Source organism: Portunus trituberculatus, chromosome 48, assembly GCF_017591435.1.
Source record: "Portunus trituberculatus isolate SZX2019 chromosome 48, ASM1759143v1, whole genome shotgun sequence".
In the NCBI taxonomy this organism is placed as follows: Eukaryota; Metazoa; Arthropoda; class Malacostraca; order Decapoda; family Portunidae; genus Portunus; species Portunus trituberculatus.
In genome coordinates this window covers 698,425-709,024 of record NC_059302.1, presented here as the reverse complement: position 1 = coordinate 709,024, position 10,600 = coordinate 698,425, and the positions used below count along the sequence as shown (strand labels likewise).

The 10,600-nt window shown below is 40.7% G+C and overlaps 1 long non-coding RNA gene across 1 annotated transcript in view; it reads right to left on the bottom strand.

Moving 5' to 3' along the window:
* Positions 1 to 6,254: 6,254 nt before the first annotated feature.
* Positions 6,255 to 10,600, bottom strand: part of LOC123498924 — a 163,240-nt gene continuing 158,894 nt past the window's right edge. Inside the window, exon 3 of the long non-coding RNA XR_006672846.1 lies at positions 6,255 to 6,373. This is a non-coding gene — a long non-coding RNA (uncharacterized LOC123498924). The remainder of the gene's footprint in view (positions 6,374 to 10,600) is intronic.

The following is a 10,600-nucleotide window of genomic DNA, read 5'->3' as shown; positions in this document are numbered from 1 at the left end:
GACGTCAAGATACTTGGAGTGGAGGTGGATCGAGGGCTGAGGTTTGACAGGCATGTCAAAACCATTGCCAAGAAAGCCTCTCACAGGATCTCCGCTCTCAGAAGGATCGCCAGTTTCCTCGACAGGAAGGGGAGACTGCTGCTGTACAAGGCACAGGTGCGGCCCCACCTTGAATACGCAGCTCTCTCCTGGATGTCCTGTGCCGCCACACACAGAAGGAGACTGGACAGCATCCAACGCCGCGCCATACGGCTAGTAGATGCTGCACTACCACCTCACCCAGAGCCTGAGCGTCCCCTTGATTCACTGGAACACCGCAGAGACGTGGCGGCGATCGTAGTGTTCCATAAGGCACAGGTGCAAAGAGTGCCACATCTGGCAGGGCTGCGTCATCCTCTAAGAGTCACCGCACGGAGCACGAGAACGGTGCTCAATGGTGGTGACGCCGTAGAGGTGCCGCGATCCCACGGGTGTCAGCATCAACGCACCTTCGCAGGACGCGTCTCCAGGATGTGGAACTTGTTCACGGCCGCGGTGCCTCACGTCCAGGAGATGAACACACACAGTGTCAAACTGATGGCACATAAGTGGAGACAGACACTGCCAACTCCTCTGACACTCTTTGTGACGTGACACTCAGTGTAGTGCAGTGCGTGAATAGTGCTAGTGAAGTGAAACGAATAGTGCTCCATTTACATGCTGACCATCTTGTATATTATCTATTTTTAAGTCTTGTAAATATTGTAGAGAAATAGATTGTAGTACCCTTAGAATAGGTAGCACACGACAGTGCGCCTTTGGGTACATGTTCCTTTGTATTAAGTTTTGTTTAAAAAAAAAAAAAAAAAAAGAGAGAGAGAGAGAGAGAGAGAGAGAGAGAGAGAGAGAGAGAGAGAGAGAGAGAGAGAGAGAGAGAGAGAGAGAGAGAGAGAGAGAGAGAGAGAGAGAGAGAGAGAGGCTGCTGGTCCACGCAGCAGTTCAAGTGTGCAGTGAATGAGTGGCTGACGGACAGACAGACAGAGGCAGGCTTTGGATAGAAGGCATTAACTGTGACTTTAGCCTAATATTGTACTAAGTATGTAATGTATAATGTACAAAACTCTGTATATCTATGTAAATTGGTACAAATAAAAAAAAAAAAAGAGAGAGAGAGAGAGAGAGAGAGAGAGAGAGAGAGAGAGAGAGAGAGAGAGAGAGAGAGAGAGAGAGAGAGAGAGAGAGAGAGAGAGAGAGAGAGAGAGAGAGAGAGAGCAAAATTACATGTTCTACTTTTTCATCATTTTAACAAGAAAAGGTTGAGTTTCATACAGACGCCGGGAGCAACAGAGCTTAAACATGAAGTCATAAAGCTCGCACGTAAAATCCACACACATCCACACTCACACACACACACACACACACACACACACACACACACACACACACACACACACTCATAACACGACCTAATTCCACCGTGCTTATGCAATCATTAACCGACAGAGAGAACCATCATCACCAGACGAGGAAAGCTCTGAAGAGGAAAAGGTTGGTGAGGAGGGAGGTCATGAAGGGAGTGGAGGGCCGAGATGCGAAAGATCAGAGGAGTAAAAATATTGAGATGTTTCGTAAAAGAGAGGATTGATGGTTGTCATGACCTAGATCGTGTGTGTGTGTGTGTGTGTGTGTGTGTGTGTGTGTGTGTGTGTGTGTGTGTGTGTGTGTGTGTGTGTGTGTGTGTGTGTGTGTGTGTGTGTGTGTGTGTGTGTGTGTGTGTGTGTGTGTGTGTGTGTGTGTGTGTGTGTGTGTGTGTGTGTGTGTGTGTGTGTGTGTGTGTGTGTGTGTGTGTGTGTGTGTGTGTGTGTGTGTGTGTGTGTGTGTGTGTGTGTGTGTGTGTGTGTGTGTGTGTGTGTGTGTGTGTGTGTGTGTGTGTGTGTGTGTGTGTGTGTGTGTGTGTGTGTGTGTGTGTGTGTGTGTGTGTGTGTGTGTGTGTGTGTGTGTGTGTGTGTGTGTGTGTGTGTGTGTGTGTGTGAATGTGTGAAGCAGGACACATTCCAAAAAAAACCTGTAATACACTCTAATAGCTGCAACAACAAAGACTTCTGTACGCAGAGGCAAGAGCAATAATAATAGAAATAAAATATCAAACAACACGTAAAATAAACGAAAAGTAACAATATTAACAGTAGCCATAACAATAACAATAAAAAAAATAAGATAACCCAGAATATCAACTCGTCCAAAATCTTGCTGTTATACTTCACTTCACAGCCAGAGAGAATGATTCATTAGCCTTATATTTCCTGGTGCACAGTGGACCGGAATAAACGCCCACGAAATTCACGAGAAATTAGAAAGTAAACCTAAACATAGATACATACACTGCAAAGAAGTTATAAGTAAACTGGCAACCTGTAATGTTTCACCCAGATAGATATTCTCGTGAGCAATGAACCTAGAAACCCGATTTTTACGAAGAAATCAACCCGGAGAGAGAGAGAGAGAGAGAGAGAGAGAGAGAGAGAGAGAGAGAGAGAGAGAGAGAGAGAGAGAGAGAGAGAGAGAGAGAAATATCCACCGTTCAGTATCTCAGGGGTAGAAGCTTAACTCCATGCAAAAATAAGTAATAAAGCGGCTCCTGCAGATCTCTTCTCCACTCAAGACTAGACTAGACTACTGAACCTCTCTGATTCTCTCCTTCCCTTTTTCTCTAACCCACCCGCCCTACCTCCTCCCATTGCCTTGCTCTCCCATTCCTTACCCAGCGTGGTCTGAGGGGAGGCAAGGAGGGGGATACCTGCTGCGATGGTTTAATATTTGGATACCCTTTGAGTTACTTAGCCCGCTGGAGGGTGGCAGAGGCGGAATATTCAAGCTTCCGACCGTGGAATTTGAGTTAATTTAATTCCCCCCCGAGTTATTTCTTCCAAGGAGCGCTTTCGGTGGTGAAGTAGAACTGGAATAGAAGTAGAGGTGGAATCTGTGTTAACTGAGTAAATTATTAAGTGTTTTAAAGTATATGGGAAATGCTTTATTTTATTTTGTTTATGTGCTGGTTGTATGAAAGTGACTTAGTTTCCTTACGCTCGTGTTATTTTTTTTTTCTTTTTTTTCTGTCTTGTTGGGGAGAGAAGGGATTGTGGGGGACAGTATGTTGATTGTAGTAAAAGAAGTGTAAAGAACGACACACAAAGAAAGAAGCAAAATTTAAGAAAGAGAAACAGCCATGCAACTCACTAAATCACAAAGTAACAATAAATATGCACACACATACACAAACACACACACACACACACACACACACACACACACACACACACGCCCGGTAGCTCAGTGGTTAGAGCGCTGGCTTCACAAGCCAGAGGACCGGGTTCGATTCCCCGGCCGGGTAGAGATAATTGGATGTGTCTCCTTTCACGTGTAGCACCTGTTTATCTAGCAGTGAGTAGGTACGGGATGTAAATCGAGGAGTTGTGACCTTTTTGTCCCGGTGTGTGGTGTGTGCCTGGTCTCAGGCCTATCCGAAGATCGGAAATAATGAGCTCTGAGCTCGTTCCGTAGGGTAACGTCTGGCTGTCTCGTCACAGACTGCAGCAGATCAAACAATGAAACACACACACAAATACACACACACACACACACACACACACACACACACACACACACACACACACCATATGTCATTGAATTATTGCTGTTTCCCCTTCCTCGAACACCAAATCCTCTTAATCTGCAGCCTTAAGTTGCAAGAATAAGCCAGAATAAACCCTTTAGTGAACACACACAGAAACACACACACAAACACACACGCTCTCTCTCTCTCTCTCTCTCTCTCTCTCTCTCTCTCTCTCTCTCTCTCAGGTAAGTTTTCTCCCATGCCCACGTAAGTAAGATCGCTTCGCCCTCGCCTCCTCTAGCACAGATCTCCCTTTAGATATACAGGGCAGACTAATTTTAAAGGGTGGCTCCCCTTCTGCACGTCCCTGGAACTGCCTCCAATCAAAAGGTTTTCTGCTTTATTCAATTACCTGTTATCTTTTTTATTCCGTAGGTATTCAAATTTCTCCTCGCGTCCCTTCTCTCATCACCTTTTTTTTTTCTCTATTCTTCTCTTTGTAATTCTTTCCCTCCATGTCGTCTCTCTCTCTCTCTCTCTCTCTCTCTCTCTCTCTCTCTCTCTCTCTCTCTCTCTCTCTTATTTGCTGTTTGTTTTTATTCAGTTTGTCTCTCACTCATCATAAGAATCTTCTGTTCATTATTGATTTTCTCGCCTTCAGGTTAACTCAAGTAAAGTGTCTTAAATTTCACACGCTAACACTATTTTCTAATTCTCTTTTATTGTAATGTCTCTTTCTGGTGCCTCTACCTCTCACTCTCTGCCTCTCACCCTTAATGGAAAAGCCCGATCCCTTTAGCTCAGCAAGTATTAAAGTGTGAAGTACCAATAATCAATAGTTGCCGCCGTTGTGTCCCGCTGTGTCCACCACGCGCTCACTTTTGCTTCAATTTGTTCGCGGACAGTGTACAGTTTACCAGTACGAGTTAAGGGTCACCACCCATTTGATTTACATATGTTATGGAGTCAAAACATTCAAATATCTAGTGTCTATGTAACTATATATAGTATTTCTATCTGATGTGCATGAGTTAAAAGCTCATAATATAACAGAGTACCATTTACTTATTTATCTCCTACTTTTTGCTATATAATTGTCATCCATTTGCCGTGTTAGTGTGAAGAGTTAAAGCTAAAAAAAAATGTAGCAAAATAAGTGAAGCAATGGTAACGCTTGGGGAAAAACAGTAAACTGCAGCATGTGTTGGTTATTACGTGACTTCCTGACACAGTACACCATGAAATTGAAAACGCGGAAAGTACCACAAAAAAAAACATAAATAAGTGGCGAAGCTGAGCAACACCAGCGATTAATTTCATGCGTTATCTGCTGTTCTGGTGTTTCGAGGTTAATTAAATGAGTGAAATATATTACTAATTTAAAAAGTCTCCTTTTAATTTATTATGTGAGTTAAAAGGTTAATTGTATGATCAATACTAAAACAAATCCCAAGAATAAGATAGTGAATCTGAAACATATATTTAATCTAATTACAGAAGATATTAAATACGGTAATGTCAAGTGAATTTAATGACCCAAACTAACAATAATAAATGAATGAATATATAAATCTATAGAACCACTAACTAGAATAATGCTTGATTTTGCGTTAAAACAAGTCGTATCGTGAGTGACTAGCGACACTATTAGCTTAGTGGTCAATATAATTAACCTAGTGGTCAATGCAAAATAAAAAGAAAACAAAAATTGTAAAAAAAAAATAAATAAAAAAAAACAACAACTCTCCATTAGTTTAATACACGAAAACAATTTGAGGCTGAATCTCAAAGTATGAATGCCAGTAACTTCTCTGTGGCGACTAAAGTTGCGTTTCCGTCATATCAATGCACTCGCTTTACATGTTAAACAATGGATACTATTAACTTCATCACGCGGCCGTTCCATCACCTGGTCCGCTGTGGATTACGCGAAAACGAGGACACAGCAGCACCGGGAGGGGAGCTGAACTAGGATGCTGAACAATGTAATAATGAATTCGTGCCATCCACCAAAACACACACAGTATACACAAAATTCTTGACAATATACAAAAAAAAAATATATATATTGTTTTCGGAATTCATATTTGTGCTTTGGAGGCATAGGTGTGTCTGGAGCCAAGAGTAAGGAGCAGAGACAAGTGGCTTTTTTATTTGGGCTCTCAAAACAAAATAATATAAAAAAAAGTGAAGTATAAGAAAAGGAGAAAGAAGAAAATCAGAAGACAAAAGAAAATATACAAAGGTGCTTTGTAAATTATTTTATCTACCTTTTTACAGTATTTTTATGTTCAGGAAGTCACATTAGAAAGAAAGTGAATTGAATGTGGAAATTCCTGAACTAACCATATTGAAAATGTACTTTAAAAATAGTTAAATGGGACAAAAATAAAACGCCAATGGCGGCAATACACATCAATCTTTTCGATCGTGTAAAATGTCGAGAGGGACATGAAGGTCAAACGAAGAGAGCATCTTGTTGAAAAATATAAATAAAAAAACAGTCAAAAGGGGCAAAAACACTAAACCAAAAAGGGGTTGAAAATGTCAGGAATTCCCACACTCCCTTGAGTTTAAACACATACACATACACACACACACACACACACACACACACACACACACACACACACACACACACACCAGCACATACCTGATGCCCTTTAAGACAAACGTTCCCTTGTATCTTTGGTCTTTTTACCTATCAGTCCAGCACAGGTAGTATTAGGAATCATTTTCACGCTGACCTCTCTCCTTCTTCACGTTTGTTAGGGGCATCTGTCGAGGGATGCAAATATGAATAGATATATTAATCTCTCATATATGTGCACACACACACACACACACACACACACACACACACACACACACACACACACACACACACACACACACACACACACACACATGGAGCTTTTCAAATATCACAAAACACTTCAGTCGCACATGTCTGAGTGATATTTATTTATGTATATATCATAGTCCTTAATCTTAGTCGATATATTGTCTTATTTTACAGCACTTATTGTTTCCTTTCTTCATATATTTTAAATTTTACTTCATGTTTCTCAGTTTGTCTATTAATCAACAATAATAAATATGTAAATATAATTCTAAGTGTTAATGGTACAAGTAGTAGTAGTAGTAGTAGTAGTAGTAGTAGTAGTAGTAGTAGTAGTAGTAGTAGTAGTAGTAGTAGTAGTAGTAGTAGTAGTAAAAGAAGATGATGGTGGTGATGGTTATGTTGGTATGAGCAACTCTGTAGTAAAAAAAAAAAAAAACCTTTATTTGCTGCTAGCATCGGCAAATATTACTAGAGTTTTGGTGTGGAGTGGCGCTCTTCAACTCGTGTAAATAACCCTGTAGTTTTTATCCTAAAAGGGAAAAAGCTAATTTGTAGTGAAGCGTTAACATAGCAATACTTTATGTCTCATAATAAATGACTGTAACTTTCTGCAATAATGAAACATATAACATTGTGTGAATCACTTTTATATAATTTCAAACTTCCCATTCTCTGCTCTTGTGGTTACATCGCCGACCACAAAAATATATCATAAAAGTTTGTATAAAAGAAGATTTAGTGCAGGAAGCAAAGCACTGAAGATTTATGTAACTTGAGAATCTTAATACCAACCAAAAATTCTTCGTCGCACTGCCTGTTAATTTTTTTTTTTTTTTTTTTTTTTTTGAGACCTACAAGACGTTCACTTTCAACTTTCTTCCTCTATATATGTATGCTACAGCTTATCTGTCCTTTCATCTCTTTTCATCTGGTCACCGCAAATAAATAAATACACAGAGTCAGGAGGTGTATTTCTGGAAAATGTGCACGAGTGACAAAACAAAATGATTGTTTTCTGAAGGCCAAAATAATGTTGTAAAAATGATCAACTAACACTTTGAAGAGAAGTCACTGTTACATATTGCACTGCACAGCATGAAAATGAGGGAAGGAAAGAGAGAGAGAGAGAGAGAGAGAGAGAGAGAGAGAGAGAGAGAGAGAGAGAGAGAGAGAGAGAGAGAGAGAGAGAGAGAGAGAGAGAGAGAGAGAGACATTGGATTTTCTTCCCTCCCAATCAGTTATGTTTTCCTATCTCTATTTGTAATTAGTTTAAACATCTTCCTTAATCTGTTTTTACATGAGGTGTGGGCGTTGGTTCGATGCATATGAACACCTAAACACACACACACACACACACACACACACACACACACACACACACACACACACACACACACACACACACACACACACACACACACACACACACACACACACACACACACACACACACACACACACACACACACACACACACGCTTATACACACACACAGACACAGAGCACATCACTAGCCACCATTACTGTTTCATTGATCTTTCTTTTCTATTCCCTTTGAAACCCGCTTCTCTCTGCTTTCTATTTGTGATGCACTTGTAAGCCTACCACTCAAACTAACATGTCCGTCTCTCTCTCTCTCTCTCTCTCTCTCTCTCTCTCTCTCTCTCTCTCTCTCTGTGTGTTGTTATTTTTCCAAGGTCGTGAAGTGAAGATCTACTACTGTGAATGACTGTGTTGATGGTGGTGGTGGTGGTGGTGGTGGTGGTGGTGGTGGTGGTGGTGGTGGTGGTGGTGGTGGTGGTGGTGGTGGTGGTGGTGGTGGTGGTGGTGGTGGTGATTGTGGTGGTGGTGGTGGTATGCGTCCCCTCCCCTGCCATCTCGTCTGCACCATAATGTGTATGCGGATTAGATTATTTTTAATGGAATTACAAACACAGTATTCAAAGGGGAAATTACCAGAAAGTATTGAATTTATGGCCCGCTATATAAACACTAATGAACTACGTGACAAAAGGGAAATCTACACAAAACTATAAAAAAAAACCCATTTCCTATTGTACCTTTCTAGTTACCAGAGAGAGAGAGAGAGAGAGAGAGAGAGAGAGAGAGAGAGAGAGAGAGAGAGAGAGAGAGAGAGAGAGAGAGAGAGAGAGAGAGAGAGAGAGAGAGAGAGAGAGAGAAAACAAATATATTCACTTTTTTATAATGTAGTAAATGTTAAAAAGAAAAATAAATAAATAAATAAAATCAGTGAAAAAAGCCATACAGAGAAATTAAAGGCGACGATATTCCGATAAGGCAATACACATACGTGATCTGCAGCTCGACATGCACTGGAAATGTAATTGAAAGTTAATTGGTATGAGAACCATATTACGCATACATACATAAATACAGAGAGCTCGTGTGTGTGTGTGTGTGTGTGTGTGTGTGTGTGTGTGTGTGTGTGTGTGTGTGTGTGTGTGTGTGTGTGTGTGTGTGTGTGTGTTTGTCTGTGTGTGTGCATGCGCGTCCTTCTCTTTACATATCTATATTCTCTGCATCTAAATAACTAGAGCAATCTGCCTGAACCTCGGACCATTTGAATACCTCCAGGCTGAACTATAAATGCAAATAATACTGAAAACAAAGCAGGCAATTCCACAAAGCAAAGGATTCAGAAGAATCAAGTCTACACATATCACGCAGGAATTAAACATTCAAAGGGAAAACCAAACGAGCAGACAGACAGACAGATAAAGAGAGAGACAGGCAGGTAGGCAGACACAAAGACAGACTGACAGTTAGACAGGCAAGTAAGCAGGCAGGTACGTAAGTAGGTAAAAAAAAGACAGAGAGACGGACAGACAAACAGACAGAATGACAGAGAGATAGACAGATAAACAGATAAACAGACGGACAGACAGATTGAACGAAATAAAAAGGTAAACAATGTACAATATAAACTATTTACATATATAGTAAAATTAAGAGAATGAGAGAGAGAGAGAGAGAGAGAGAGAGAGAGAGAGAGAGAGAGAGAGAGAGAGAGAGAGAGAGAGAGAGAGAGAGAGAGAGAGAGAGAGAGAGAGAGAGAGAGAGAGAGAGAGAGAGAGAGAGAGAGAGAAACAGAGAGACCACTGCTATAAAACCACAACAGAGAGAGTACCAACACACCTGAATACCTACACGAATCCTTAATTACACCTTTCCTTTCATTAATGAACGTGACAAGATGTAATGAGGCCGCGTGTCGGAGGAGAGAGAGAGAGAGAGATTGAAGGAGTGTCGGAGAAAGTGACGGAGTGTAAAAAAGTCTAAATAGAATGTGACGCGATGTGTTGATGGAGTGTCGTGTGAGTCTGTGAGTGGAAGAGGAGAGGTTAAAGAAGGTGTTGAGAGGGAACAGTGGAGAAAGGCAAGCGGTAGTAGTAGGTGGGGGCTGAGAGGGTACGTAGAAAAGGAAGAATTGGTGTCCTGGTGTTATGTAAAAGTAGTGTACAGGAAGAAGAGGACCAGGAGGAGTTTGAAAAGGAGGATGAGGACTTAAAGGACGAATGCATTAAGTTAAAAGAGAAAGGAAAGTTGTCATACAAGATTTTTTCGTCCGTATCTGTTGAGCCACCTCCGACTCATAGTATGCTGTCTTCTGAATGAATAGATGTAGGAAAACAGTAGGAAAAAATAGGTTAGTAAAATTTGCTGGATAATTATGAGTTTATGTGTATGGGAAAACTATTCTCTATTGATTATTGTATGTGAGAGAGAAGAAAGGAAAAGTCTCCTCTCTCTCAGGAAATTGCAAACACGTAAAAGTAGATATGAAGACACTCACAGCATGGAAACTATATAGAGTAAAGATATCATGAATAGCTTGTATAATTGAGAACGTAACCGGATCAATTCAAATTATGAAATATCGAAAAGATTCATGAATATGACGAGAAATTGTTCCCGTGAGCGAGCGTGTTCCTGTCATAAAAAAAATAGATTTATGATCATTCACATCACATCTACGTGTTCCATGGCAATATTTATATGCACAGTTGTTTTAATAAAATTGTTCTTTCTTCCATTTGCAGCCTTCAACAGTTGTTTGTTCCAGTCAGTGACAGTGTGAATGAGCGACAAAATTTTCAGCGGACATTGGTGCAGCGAAAAATGTCTCTCTTATAAACACA